A 14,106-nucleotide genomic window follows, 5' to 3' on the forward strand; every position below is an offset into this window, starting at 1 on the left:
CGCGGCGCCCGGGGCCGCGCCTCTCCATTGGCCAGGCGCCGCCTCCGCCGCCGGACCCGCTATCCGCCCCCTTTCCCGGGACTGCCCCCGCCCCCCGCACCCCTCCTACTTCCCCGCGGGGTCCCCTCTCCGCCCGCCTCGCCTCTTTGTCTGCTCCCCCCGCCCGGGCCGGCTGGCAGAGGTCACCCCAGGGAACCGCGCCTGGAATGCACAGCAAATCACATTTTCCGCTCCCGTTGGAGGGGGAAGCGAGGGAGGAAATCCCCCCGGCTCCCGGCCCCTCATTCCTCTCCGCCCCAGGCCTGGGCTGCTCCTCTCGCCGCGCCCGCGCCGGCCCCACGACGCGCACTGTCGCCGAGGCAGGATCCCCCGTGAGATCGCGAGCGAGGAGGCGATCGGGCCCCCTGGAGGGCTCGGTGCTGCCGGGACCCTGCCGTCTGGAGGGCACCGCGGCTCCGGCGCGGCTCGGCCCGAGGCCCCCAACTTCGAGGTCGCTGACCTGGGCGGCCCCGCCCTTAACCCCTGCAGGCGAGCCCGCCGCCAGCCGGAGCCCTGTCGCCAACGTGACACCCTGCTCCCCTCGCCGCCCGACAGGGTTCTTTCAGCTCCCGATGCAGGCGGTCTGGTCGGCGGTGTACAGAGGGCAATAACGGGGGGCGATTCAGCCTAAAAGGATGCTCAGAACAATAAAGCTTCTCTTGCTAAAAGAACCATCGCCGGGCGAGCAGCGGTTTTCTGGTGAATGATAAACTCAAGCAGCCTGAAAGTCCAAGGAGAAAATAACTTTCCAGAAACTTCGGACCGAACCTACCTACGTGCGTCGAAACCAAAGTTCTCGCCCTGTGCTGCTTAGGAAGACGAACAGGGTTGACGTCTGAGTATTTTTCGAAAGACAAACGAGCGCTTTCGTTTGTTCTCTGAACGAGGAGACTGCTTTCTGGAAGAGGCCGCGGGTGTTGAGGGAGGAAGTCACTGTCCCCGCAGAAACCAGCGCATCTGCAAGGTCAGGCGCTGACTTTGTAGAACATTTCCAGCCGAAGGAGATTTGAAGACGCCTGTCCTGACGCCCGCAAAATAAACAGAACCGTGAATCCCAATCACAAGTTACTTGTGAAACATCGGGTGATTTAAGTGCTTGGCCAAAGGAAAACCAAACCAAGCAGATTTTCTCTTTCGGGAGGCAACAGGGAGAGAGGGCCAACAGGACATTGAAATGCTTACTGGACGCTGTGAGGGACACGGAACAGGTTTTTTGTTTTGTTTTGTCTTTCGAGTGTCTGAAGGAAGAAGGAAGTCTGTGCTAAAAAGAACAGCTAGAAACAGCCGTTTTCATCGGCGAGCTCAGAGCTGCACTGTACTGCGTGTCTCAGTCCCTAAGGGGGTAGGTACATCATCCCTGGCTCATAGCTTATGGATGCCTGCAGGACGTGAGCAGTCAATCAGAGAAAGATAGTTGCTTGGGGTGGACCCCCGCGGAGGGAGGGAGTTAGAAATACACAATTTAGCCCGTGCCCACCACCAAGTCTACTGAGCTGTCCCATCAGTGGGTAAACTCTTCCCCAAAGAGAGCATGTTGCACAAAGTCGTTAACGTTGTCAGATGGTTCCTATATCATAACTCGGTGTTTTCATGAAAAAATGTCTCAAGGCTGATATAGTGGCTCCAAAGGGAGGTTTGGGGGGTGGGGGGTGGCGCAGAAAGAGGTAGCTCGCATCTCCTGAGCTGGAAGTGAGTGGGAACTGTGGCTTGGGTTTTATACATCTCTATTCTGGAATCTCGAGGTGACCCAGGTTCAAAGTGCCCTGCTGCTAACGGAAAGGTCTGAGGTTTGAATCTATGGGGAGGTACCTTGGAAGAAAAGCTTGGTGGTCTACTCCTCAAAAATCAGTCACTGAAAATCTTATGGTCCAGTTCTAATCTGCCACAGGGACGTAACACAGCTGTGAGTGGGAAGTGAGTTAAGGACAATTGGTTTTCTCTCTGTGTCTGTCTATAGGCAAGATGGATCATCAATATAATAACCCCTGTTCAGGAGGCTGCCGGGACTACAGCTCAACAATAGAAACAAACGCACTCAGTTGCCCACTTTCGTTTTCCCTTGTTGAGCTCAGTTTTCACTGTCACCCACACTTTAGTTCCATGAGGCCATTTTCCATCTTGACCATCTTGGTGACACCAAGATCATAGGGTTATCTAATTCAAAATTGGAATTCAATGAGCACTTATGGACAGGAAATGTTCAGCATGTTCCTTCTGAGTATTGGATCCTCAACTGAGCCAAACACACAGAGGATAAAAGAAACTCCTTGAGTTCACAGAGTTAGTTCACAGTTAGAACATTTGTATTTATAGAGCTGTCTGCCTCATATTTGCTTTTCCACAATTCTCAATCAATAGAAGCCACTATCCAAACTGAAAAAGACGTGAGTACGATCTCCACAGACCTAGTTCAGCATAATTTCATAGAGAACCCTGCACTTCAAGATGTAGAATGACCAACTGGTATCAACTTTCACATTTTAAATCTGAGATGCCTAAACTATGATCAGGTTATTATACTTAATGAAACTACTTAGGGGCTATTGTGAGGCTTGTAGATCCCGCCCAGCTACTGGTTTTTAAAAGTAAAGTCCGTTCTTCTTGGTTTGCTCATCTGTGTATAGGATGTATTTGTGTCTGTCTAACTCACAAGGGCATGAACTCTGAAGGCTTTTGAAGGCCTTTGTAGAGACCTTTTTGCTTAGATCTACAGAAGCTCTTAAACCTTGTTCACCCAATGTTGAGACAATATGTGCCATCTTGCATGGGAATAAGAATACAGTCTCAATACTTTTGTAATTGACCTTGTACATTTTTTCGAAATAAAAATAAACAATTACTTTGACAGTTAACGCATGTGACAGTTTAACAGTTCATGTCTACAATGTATGCCTCTTATAAATGAAACACATGAAAATATGCCAGGAGGGGAAAATATTGACAAAGCCTGACAATTCACAAGAAATAAAAGAAAGCTGAGCCACACACACAAAAAAAAAACCGTATGAGAAGATGCTCAGTCATACCAATAATTTGGAAAAATTCTATCTGAAATAAGATACCCTATCAGACTTAGCAAAGATTTAAAAGTTTGAGAGTATCTTGCATTGAAGAAGGTGTAACTTACTGCGATTGGGTGATTCCCAACCTGCAAGGATCCTAGAACACAAAGTAGAAGTACCCTGTGGGCTTCTGAAGCTAAATATTTTCAGAAGAAGAAATCCTCGTATTTCTTTTGTGAGGCTGCTGGTGGTTTCAAACTTCTGACCTTGCAGTTAGCAACCCAACACATAACCCACTACACTACCAGAGCTCCTCTGAAAAATTCATGGAGAACATATACTCAAATGCATCGGTGGAGTTTTTTAACTAGAGTGTATATCAGTTTTACAGAGTAATTTGTCAATTGATGATCAAATTAAACTTACCCCTAGTGTACTACCCAGGAGGCCTGATGGAGAGTGTGTTATGCATTGGACTACTCACTGCAAAGTGAGCAGTTCAAAAGCACTTCATGCTCCAAGAAAGAAAGATGAGGCTTTCTATTCCTATAAAGATTTACAGTCTCGGAAACCTACAGGACCTGTCCTGTAGGCTTGCTGGGGGTCACAACTGACTCAATGGCAGTGAGTTTACACTTTGAGTGTACCACCTAGGATCCCAGTTCTAGGGAAATGCCTCACAGGAACAGGAACATTTGCAGGAAGGCTAGAAACTCGTGTCACCACCTCTATTGCATATTATTTTTAACAATCTTCTCAGCCATCAACAGGAGTAGGAATAGCCATAGAAAATTATTTGATTTGCTTAACAAAATGCTATACTGCTTCTAAACAGAATCCAATGGGTCTTTGTATTTTAACCCAGAGTTCAGAGAAGCTGTGATATGAAAAATACAGTGCAAGTTGTAGAATGGCACGGTTCTGCACATTCTATAAGAAACACAAACAATACTGTACATTTTCATGAAAACATATCTGTTCACATAATTGTATAAAATAGTGGATTGGAAATCAGACCTTTGATGGTGTGTATTGGTATGGAGTGAGTAGATGGAGTTTAGGGGGGATGCTGGATCATTGGTTTGTTTGTTTCTAATCTTGAGACACATAGGACAAAATTTTTATTTCACTTTTCATTTCTGGGTGATGAGTATAAGGCGTTACTTACATTATTCTCTTTGCATCTTGTGTGTGTGTGCGTCTATGCGTGTTCCACTTGTCAAATTAAAACAGAATCTGATCTTCCTATCATAATTTCAAGAGTCGTCCTGATACAGATTATCGTCGGTACTTTGGGGATTTTTCTGACTGCATGTTTTCCATGGCCAGCTCCAGTCTGGGAAGGCGTCTTTTCAGGACACATGCAGGCCTTCCCTGGCATTTTCATGTCTCCTGATCTCGCCGAGGCTGTTTCCACCTTGCTGTCAACACATTTAAGTCGAAACCTTTTCCAGTTTCCTAAATACGAAAAATGCGCGTACTTGTGAAAATACTAAACGATGCTTCCAAGTACAAGTAGGGAAATGAGGATTCCATCAGACCACTTGGAGCCTGGTGCCATACCAACCTTTATTTTGCATGCCCCATGTGCAGCCCATTATGCAAAACATCGGAGCAAAAGCGCGGCCATTCGTAGCCAATATGCAGGCACAGTGGGGAAAGTGCCGGACTTGGATCCAGAGCCATGAGAAGAAAACCGTTGACTCTTTCTCACAGAAACGGTGTGCCGTTTGATATTTGAATGCTCTGAGCCTAAACTTAGCGTCTGTATTATAAGAATAGTAATAATTCCAACCTCTGAGCAGATTTCAGTAATTAAGCTCAGTGAAAAGACCTAACCTACAACAGATACCTCAGAAATGACAGTATCTGTATGGATACGTGGGTCCCATTGGAAGCTAAAGCCAAGACAATGAAGATATGGTATCAGCATGTCTTATGTACGTTTATATTCACAGTGCAGAAGGCAACAAATCATACATGGGAGGTACGTGATAAAGTCCTGAGTGCTTACACAGGTGAAGGCATGGGGTGGTGGAGCGAGGGAGAAAGGAAGAGAGGGAGAGCAGAGGAAGGACTGCAAAGAAAGGGAGGGAGGGAGATGGGCGTGGAGGAAAAAAAGGAAGGAAAGAAGGAAAACTCAATGCAACTTCGTGATACCATTCCAGGAAATGGCGCAGCAAACAGTTCCCATTGATGTGACAGCAGTGGTTGTTAGCTGGCCGTGGAGTCGATCCTGACGCATGGTCACTGAGTTAGTTAGTTTATTGGACCAACCTGGCTGATAAACGCATGTGGGGTTAATTGAAGGGCGGAGGCATAAATGGCTCAGTGAGCCTCGCCTTTCTAGTTTTTTGGTCTCTTGCTTTGTGATGGTCGCACCAGGGTGCAGCTGCCTTAGCCAGTCCCCTGCTTCAGCTGGCAAGGTTCACTTCCTGCAAAATATCCCCGAGGGGAAGCCGCGTGGACTTACCCGATGCAGCCCTGGGTCTGGAGCAGCCCTGTGGAGACCCCTGCCAGCGCTGAGATGCTTACACATTCACTGACTCAGCTTTCCTCCTGCAGTCGGTGTCATTGCGTCTGCTTTGTGAGATGGAGGAGGACTTTGTGGATTGGTGTTGGACATATGGGTTAGTGTTGGACTTGTGGGCTTGGGCAGCACTGGGTTGGGATGTTTTCTTGATGCACATTTAACCTATATAAAAAACTCTTTCTTATACATAAGTTTCTGTGGATTTGTTTCTTTAAAATACCCAGACTAATACAGCCTCCCTATGTGTGCACAGGACAACTGCCCGATTGGGTTGTCCAGGCTGTAAGCTTCCAAAGCAGATCACCAAGTCAGCCTTGCTAATGAAGCCTCTGAGTGGATTTGAACTGTCAGCCTCTTCTCTAATGGTCGAACAACAGACTGGTCGTACCCAGGAACTACTTGTGCTCCCCAAGAACTCCATTAAAACTAGTAAGTAGGTGTTACTTCCGTGGAGTACAGACAGCCGAGCAAAGGCTCTGGGTCTCGTCTGCCTGCACTGTAAGCATCAATTTACAGATGACGATGATGAGGGCAAGAATGAAGACCGTGTTCTAAAGCCGATTGTGCTGATCATTGTATAACTCTTCTCAGTGTGAGAGAACCATTGAATTGTATGACACGTGAATTACATGCCAATATTTTTTTTTACAAGGGGCAGGGGGAGAATCACTTTAGCCAAAAGTTTGTTGTCAAGATGTTTCTGCTACAGTGACAGTACATGAGAGAGGGGAAAATCAAATCAAAAACAGTATGTCCGGACATGTAGCAAAGGAGGCTGGGGCTCTTATACGGAGACCCAGGAGTGAAACAGGACAGACAGACTGCATGAGCTCTGCAAAAGCCCGCAAACCGGTGCTTCCACATAATTGAAACTGCTTGTCTTAGGCTGGTTCTCTACAGAAGCAAAACTAGTGATGTGTGTACTTGGGGAGAAATTAAAATCAAAGAGATGGTGTTCACACGGTTGTAGAGGTGGGCAAGTTCCAAATAGAAAAGAACTCCGTACTCGACCGCATCAGTACTCGATACAATTGGATTTTGACGTGAAATGTCAAGAACGTTTTGCACCGGAGCTCGAACAAAACGTGGGACTCTGACCCCACGCACAGGATTTTTGTAAGCAAAAGAAGTTCATGCTTTGGTCACTCGGTGTTAGTTGGTGTTGTCGAAGCACATTGTTTGAACCTTTTGCATCTGTGTTCCCAGCATTTTACTATATTTTTCTTAGCTTTTGTGGCCTTTTGAATTGTTTTAAAATAAAAACCATGCGTCCTAAGAGTTTTTTTTTAAAAGAATCATCATGATAAGGAACTGATTAGCCATGCTATCAATATTGTTGATGATAATTTAGTGAACCCTTTTAGAAAACAGTTAAGGAAATGCCAACAGCTGACCACATTAGACAGATTTTTTTTTAAAGAGAAGCCAGCCAGGTCCTAGTGAAAAAAGGCAAAGAAGGGAAAAAAACTCCTCAAAAGAAGCTACCAGTTGATTTTAGGGAAGGATATTCCCCTTCCAAACAATGACTCTCCCTCCATCCCTCCTCTCCACATCCGTGTCCACAGCTCCAGATCTTCATCAGTCTCAAGGTATGGGCCATACTGCAGTTGTTAAAAGCTTTTTTTAATGTTGTGTTTCTTACTTAAATGATATATTTTAACTCTGAACTTATTTCCTCTGAAATTTCTGGTAATGTTTTGTATAAAAAGGCAAGGTTAGGGTAAAAACTTGGGGGCCAAGAACAGATTAATCTATTTTCAGTTATTTCTGATGGGGAAAAAATTGATCCAGAACTCAACGCTCCTTCTAAAATGGATTAGCGTCAAAGTCTGGGGTTCTACTGTATGTGGATAAGATGTCAGATTGGAGGCTTCTCCTGACTGGAACTGCTGCAGGGGCAAATGAACTCAAGATTGACAGACCCAGCTTCCAGGTGCAGGGGCACGTGAATACAAGGTGGACAGGTAAGGCGACAATCTGCTGACAACTCTCAGGATTCCCACGCCTCTGGCTCAAGTCCAGAGAACTAGAGTTCGGGGAGTTAGATGTGATCAAAAGTCAGCAAAAAGCAAGCAAGCTTTTCCACAGCATCAACTTATGTTGGTAGCAGGTCACAGCCTTGAGGAGAAACCTGGCCAGCCAAGTTGACATAATACCTAAGTATCATACTACTTGGCATAAGATCTCCAGCCTGGTCTGAAAACTAGGTGAATCTTGGTAACTCTGGAAATTTTCTATACATTTCATGTTCTTCGAGGTGGCTTTGCTCTTGAAACACATTTGATGGGACTTAAGTTATTGAGTTCTTGCTACCTCTAGATCTTGAACGATGATAGTTCTTCATTATCTAATCTTTTTAAAGATACTTTCCAAGAAAAGTGTACTGTAGCACAATTTTAAAATAGCTGTGTCTTGGAGAGCTGCTGAAAGTGCATAGTAAATTGAAAACTTCTGGGTTTTACCCAATTGTCTTGGCCTGAACCACTTTTATTTTGTGCTTATTTTGGCTTAATTCACATGCAATCTTTTCAGGACTGTCTTCTTCGCTACGAGATGTTTTGCGATATATCTTTCACTCTTCTGGTCTCGTTTTGTAAGCCTAGAAGCATGCATGTGATTTTACACTTGCTGTAATTGCCCTAATGAGTCCCTGGTACTGTCTCCTTGCATTTTTCCCAAAGGTTTGATTGAATTTGAAAATCAATACTAAAAAAAAAGTTAAAAAAAGAAAATCAATACTCGAGATTATAACCTCATCTTAGAAAAGTTATAAAATTAATAATATGTATACTGAAAATGAAAATCTCCTGCAACCCACAACTCCAACATAACCACAGTGTGTGTCTGTGTGTATATATCTGCATATGAGAGAGTGAAAACACCACAGCCTAGATCAGGTGTCACAGCCTTCAAAGTGACATCCTTGCTCTTCAGTCCTTTAAAGAGATCTCGTGCATATTTTCCCAATTCAACATCAATTGATTTCTTGAGTGCTGCGTCCATGCGCTTTGTTTGTGGATATGTTAATATTGTCTCCATTTATCATGATGTTTTCTATTGGTCCACTTGCAAGGATTTGGAGTTTCTTTACATTGAATTACACTCCATACTAAAGGCACCTGTCTATGATTTTCATTAACGAGGGTTTCAAGTCTTCCTCGCTTTCAGCAAGCAAGGTTGTGTCATAGGCATCTCTCAGGCTGTTAATAAACCAATCCTGATGCCACATTGTTCTTCGTATAGTCCAATTTCTTGGATTATTTGCTCAGAGATTAAATAAGTATGGTGAGCGGACACAACCTTCACACACCTTACTTGATTGTTAAACCACGGAGTAGTCTTTTGTTCTGGTCATATAACTGCGCGTGGCCCGTATACCGGTTGCGCACAACCACAAGGAAGTGTTCTGAAACTCCTGTTCTTCTCAGTGCTCTCTATAATATGTTATGATTCACATGGTCTGAAGCTTTTGCATAGTCAATGAAACACAAGTAAGCGTCTTTCAGACAAGCTTCACCTCTTTCAGACAAGCTTCACCTGGCGTCAGCAGTGATATCCCACAGGCTGCAGCCTCTTCTGAACCCAGCTTGAGCGCAGCCTGCTTCCTGACAATAGATTCCTGCAACGGTTGTTGAATGCGAGTCAGCACAATTTTACCTGCAGGTGATATTAATGATTTGTTTGATGTTGTACGCATTCTGTTGGGTCACCTTTCTGAATGGGTCCAAATCAGGATCTCTTCCAGTCAGTTGGCTGGTCGCCATCTTGCAGATTTCCTGGCTTAGCGAGAGTGAATCTTCCCAGTGCTTCCTCAGCTTGTTGAAGGAATTCACCTGGCATTCTGTCGGGCCCCGAAGCTTTGTGTCCCTGCTGACGCCTTCAGGGCAACCTACACTTCCTCCTTCGGTACCATTGGTTCTTGCTCATGTTACCTCTCGAAATGATTGGACATTGACGGACTCTGGTGCAGTAGCTCTGTGTCGTCTTTCTATCGTCTTTTGATGCTTTCTGCACCGTTCCACATTTTGCCCATGGAATCCTTCAATATTTCAACTTGAGGCTTGAACTTTTCCCAAGTCTTTCAACTTGAGATATGCTGAGAATGTTCTTCCATTTTGGCTTCCTGTATCTACATTCCCTAAAACTCCAAGAAGGAGTAAACATTAAAAAACGTTATACCTTATTTGCATAAGGGAATATGATACAACTGCTAACTAATATTTTTGAAGAATTTTAATGATGCCTGAGAAAAGGGAATTGTATTATGTTAAGTGAAAGGTTTAAATGAAGCTCTTTGTTCTATACAGTGTGATATTTCTCACATGCTTATACCCACACACTCCATATATAGCCACTGTATGAAAGTAGGTGTGTATATATGTTCACTGTTACAGTCACTAGGTCAGTACGTCTCATTGAGAGTCTTCCTCTTTCGCACTGACAATATATTGATTGTCAGGATGACACAGGACCAGGCAGGGTTTGCTTCTGTTTTGCATAGAGTCATGAGTGAGAACCGACTCCACGGCACCCAGCAATAATATATGTGTATGCATACATATATTAGATATTGCACATGGTTCACCAGGCAGTTGTGTGAACATTCATGATTTAAAAGCACTTGATGAAGATCAAAGATTGTAATCTTCAGGATCGATTACAACTCAATGTAAAGAAGACCCAAATCCGTGTAACTGGACCAACAGGTCGCATCATCATCAATGGAGAAAAGGCTGAAGTTGTCGCGGATATTGTCTTGCTTGGATCCATAATCATTGCCCACGGAGGCAGCAGTCAAGAGTTCTAAAGTGTTGCCTTGGGTGAATTTGCTGCGCAAGGCCTCTTTAGAGCACTTAAAAGCAAAGATGTTACCTTGAGGATGAAGGTGCACTGACCCAAGCCTTGGCCTTTCCATTGCCTCATCTGCACGTGAAAGTTGGACATTGAATAAGGAATCCCAAAGAAGAATCAGTGCGTTTGGATTGCGGTGTAGGAGATCATCGAATGTACCATGGACTGCTCAAAGGACATGCTGCTCTGCCGTGGAAGAACTACAGCCAGAGTGCTCCAGGAGAGACCAGCCCCTGGAGAAGGACATCATTTTGGCAAAGTAGAAGGGCATCGAAAAAGTGGAAGAGCCTCAAGGATGGCTGCCCCCATGGCATACGAACAGTGCGAGGATGGTACAGGATAGGGTCGCTGTGAGTCGGAGCTGACTCCATGGCACCTAACAACAACGTGTGTTTGTGTAGATACACACACACACACACACACACACACACATATATATATAGGCACACACATACCTATAGTATTTACTCAGTTCTACTCTGCACACATGGGGTGCCATCCTGTGTGTGTGTGATACTTCTTAAACTAGTTCCTGAGAACACGCACCTGGTGATCTGCTTCCATGAGGTCACAGCCCTGAAAAGACTGGGGAGCAGTTCTACTCGGCACACATGGGGTTGTCCCGAATTGGAACGGACTCCTCGCCAAGAACAATAACAAGGAAAAGAGCTTTAGAATCCATTCTGTCACATGTGCTAAACACGAGGCTTTGGCTACATGATTTAGCGGAACCCTCGTAACACACCCCTATTATTAAAGATGAGAACACTGACCCACAGCCATATGCACCGGTTTCAAAGGGACGGGTGGGGGATGGGGTGGGAGGGGAGAGATTCCCAGTCAGGTCGACACTTCTGCCCCTGACACTTACCTCCTACACTGAGCTCTCACCCCGGCCACTGAGGTAGAGTTAAAATTCAAAATACCACTCTCTTGCCACCAAAAATGTCCCTGGATTCCAAATTATCTAAGTCACTCAAGAGCTGGCATTGTTGGAACATTTGTGTAAAATATGAACTTATAGATGCAAAAGACGAGCTGGCATCCCACGTGGCTGACAAAGAATTCTGCACACATGGCCAGTAGATACCCCCTCGGGGTTTTATACTAAGACTCAAGTCTGCCTTACTGTCATTATAAGTATTATTAATGTGTGTTTTAATTAAGAGCCCAAAAATAAGTCCGGTGATTTGAAGTTTGCCCAAGTCACAAAAGCCTGGAGCCGACGGTAGGAAAATGAATCTGAGACTGCTGTCAGCGTCCGTGGAATCCAGGATGTCAGCCTTCGTGTTTGTACTTGGCTCACAAAGAGACCAAATTTAAACCTCTTTTAAATCTGGGTTCCTTCTGCACCCCTTCGCTCCCTCGCTTAAATGGTTGGATCATCTGGAATATGATTTCTCATCCCTTTTAAAAAGATAGACCAAAAAATGTAAACTGTAGGCTCCTCGCTGCTATGTCGGAGCAATACATGTGTGCTTTATATAAACTAACCATTCGTCTATTAATGTTTGTAAGAAGCTTTGTAGACATAAGGCATTCGGGACACACTCTCTAGAGAAATGTGGTGCCTTTGGAGAGAGGATCAGAGAAGGAAGAAGGCGAAGGGAAAAGGAACTCCTTTAAACTCTCAGCCATGCTGTGAAGGGCGATCTCCCGATGAGCCTGGAGCTGCGTTTTCCCCGACCATAGTGGCTACAGCCGCAGGAGCAAAGGCTTGGTAGCCTGTCTGTCACTTCTGTTTCTGTGCTCGGTGTTACTGGTCTGTGTGACAAGGAAAGAATGACAGTATGGCAGTGCCAACATGACCCAGAAAAGCCGGCGTGGTGAGTATTCCCATGGACAGGCGGAGCTGGAGTTTCTAGATGACTCTGGTCACCAGCAGCCAGAGAGGTGACCGGAAGGCCTGTCTGCTGGGCAAGTGTCCCTGCTCATATCTTGGCTGTGCTGTCTGAAACTATAGGGATGTTCGTAGGACAGGCTCTTAAAGATTATAATACGAGATTTGGTGGCACACAGAGACCATGAGGGGAAACCTTCTGAAGACAAACCCTTCTGACTCCTGCAGCAGCCACTTTGTAAGCCAGGGGTGTTCTTGGTTAGAATGCACTTCCCCCAGAAAACTCTGTGTGCTGACACTTAGCACCTGCACACTCAAGAAGCCTGCTTAGCCAAGACCTCAAGAGACTAGCCTGAGCTCCTGGCTAATATTCCAATCTTCAAAAAAAAAATTTTTTTTTTAAGAATGAGGAAAGGAAAGCCAGGAATGGAAAATTATTTCTGTTGGTCGAAGTTATCATTAGTTTTTCTGTGCTTAAAGTTTAGGCTGTACCTAAAATTTATTTTTTAATGCAACTTCCTAGTACTTTGCTCGTCATTGGGTTACACCGATGTGTTGTCTCCTCATGAGTCAGATATCTAGGTCCTGTAGATATGATAAACCAAATGGGAAGAAAGATAAATTGTTCTTTCATCAAGTAACATTTTAGCTCTAAAAAGAGCACTTTTCTAAAAACACAAAAACCAAGCCCACAGGGGCAGTTCTACCCGTCCTACAAGGTGGCTACGAATTGCCATTGACTCTATGGTAGCGGGGAGTACATCCCAGAGTCCCATGTCCACGCCTTTCTTCCTGCTGTTCCCATCACTTGGAAGGCCCATCCTCATCTCCTCCTGCTGAATTCTAGCTCCTACTTCACGGCTCCTTTCCAGACCCTTTAGCATATTCTGAGGTTCTTATTTATAGTCTGGCTTTACAGCAGCTGTCTGTGTGCTTGACATATGTATTTCATGGGACACAGACCCCGTGCAGGCAGGCCTTGTTCTTTTTTTTTTTTTTAATTTTAACAATTTATTGGGGCTCATACAATTCTTTTCACAGTTCATATATATACATACATCAATTGTATAAAGCACATCTGTACAGTCTTTGCCCTAATCATTTTTTTCTCTTTTCTTCTTTTACATTTTATTAGGGACTCATACAACTCTTACCACAATCCATACATATACATACATCAATTGTATAAAGCACATCCATACATTCCCTGCCCCAATCATTCTCAAGGCATTTGCTCTCCACTTAAGCCCTTTGCATCAGGTCCTCTTTTTTTTTCTCTCCCTCCCTCCCCTTTCCCCCCTCCCTCATATGCCCTTGGTAATTTATACATCGTTGTTTTGTCATATCTTGCCCTATCCGGAGTCTCCCTTCCCCCCTTCTCTGCTGTCCCTCTCCCAGGGAAGAGGTCACATGTGGATCCTTGTAATCAGTTCCCCCTTTCCAACCCACTCACCCTCCACTCTCCCAGCATCGTCCCTCACACCCTTGGTAAGCTCCAGTGGCGCAATCGGTTAGCGCGCGGTACTTATAAGGCCTTGTTCTTTTCCTCCTTGTGGGATTCCCGTGGGTCGAGTAAGGAAAATGTTCGTTCAGTGGGTGCTTACAGGACCCAAAGCAAGGATTTAGTGTAAAATAAAGGAGGTGGAGTACTTCAAATCCTTTATTATTTCCACTTAAATCTTTTATTTTATTCCCTTACCTAAGAGAACTGTGTCTGAAGCATTGATTGTTAGAGTTCACCCAAAACTAGGTTGCTGACAGCAGCTCAGGTACTCTGGTATCCACTTCATCTCTTCCTCCTCCACCCGCAGGCTGCTCCAGCTCATCTCTTCCCAGCTGGA

Source organism: Tenrec ecaudatus, chromosome 14 (assembly GCF_050624435.1).
Source record: "Tenrec ecaudatus isolate mTenEca1 chromosome 14, mTenEca1.hap1, whole genome shotgun sequence".
NCBI classification, from domain to species: domain Eukaryota; kingdom Metazoa; phylum Chordata; class Mammalia; order Afrosoricida; family Tenrecidae; genus Tenrec; species Tenrec ecaudatus.